Source organism: Lepeophtheirus salmonis, unplaced genomic scaffold, assembly GCF_016086655.4.
Source record: "Lepeophtheirus salmonis unplaced genomic scaffold, UVic_Lsal_1.4 unplaced_contig_1114_pilon, whole genome shotgun sequence".
NCBI lineage: Eukaryota > Metazoa > Arthropoda > Copepoda > Siphonostomatoida > Caligidae > Lepeophtheirus > Lepeophtheirus salmonis.
The window spans coordinates 2,039-2,934 of record NW_027289431.1 but is presented as its reverse complement, the minus strand read 5'-3'; the positions used below and the strand labels follow the sequence as shown (position 1 = coordinate 2,934).

The 896-nt window shown below is 34.9% G+C and overlaps 1 non-coding gene across 1 annotated transcript; it reads left to right on the top strand.

Moving 5' to 3' along the window:
* Positions 1-121: 121 nt before the first annotated feature.
* On the top strand, positions 122-194 carry TRNAK-UUU (transfer RNA lysine (anticodon UUU)). The gene has a single exon. It is a non-coding gene; the product is annotated as a tRNA-Lys (tRNA).
* The last annotated feature ends 702 nt before the right edge of the window (positions 195-896 follow it).

Sequence of the window (896 nt, the reverse complement as noted above, 5' to 3'; positions counted from 1 at the left end):
AATTCATAGCTCAAAATAACAAATCTTAAACTGTCGGAAATTTGCATTGTTTTTTTAGCCACGCAGCCACAAGTTAACTATTAAATTTTGTATTTTTAGAACTGTGTGGACAAAGTAACAAGCCCGTGTAGCTCAGTTGGTAGAGCGTTAGGCTTTTAACCTAACGGTCCAGGGTTCGAGCCCCTGCACGGGCTTCATTATTTTCTTCTGCTTTGCTCTTCTTTAGGAGCAAAAATATTTATTAAGCAGCACCTACCATCCTTCTACAAAATACCTTCGTTCCCCACACGGCATGGGGAGATCATTCATGCATTGAGCACGGCAGATCGCCAACATTCATAATTTGCCCAGCAGCACTAATGCTTTATACGCTTAACTCCTATTGCCTCAAACATAATTACAAATAAATTTGTTTGACCAACAAAAGGTAATAAGTTATTTACTTCCCAGATTGCTGAGGAAGAGGCAACTTTCAGATTCTACTGCAGGTGCAGTTACCCATGGATTTATCAACTATTTATTTAGTTTATTGCAGGCTTGGACCCGTTCACCCTTTTTCCGTTGAATGAATGTGTTGAATTTCACACAGCATTCACCATCTTGTTTTAAATAAAGTTCAAAAATATTGAAGTATTTACCAATAAAAATGAAACTGTCTGTCGAAAATTGCACTCTAGCCTAACCTAGAATCCCTAATTCATACACGACCATTCCATAGTCCACTGATTTGCAAAAGGTATATTGTGAAATATTCCATAGAAAGAAAAAGTTTACACAATAATTCATGATTTACTTAATTTAATTTTTCAATATATATTTATTTTATTTTAGGCATTCTCAAAGATCATGTTTATTAGACCTAAAATCAAGAAAAATTTATCAGTAATCTTTGGACA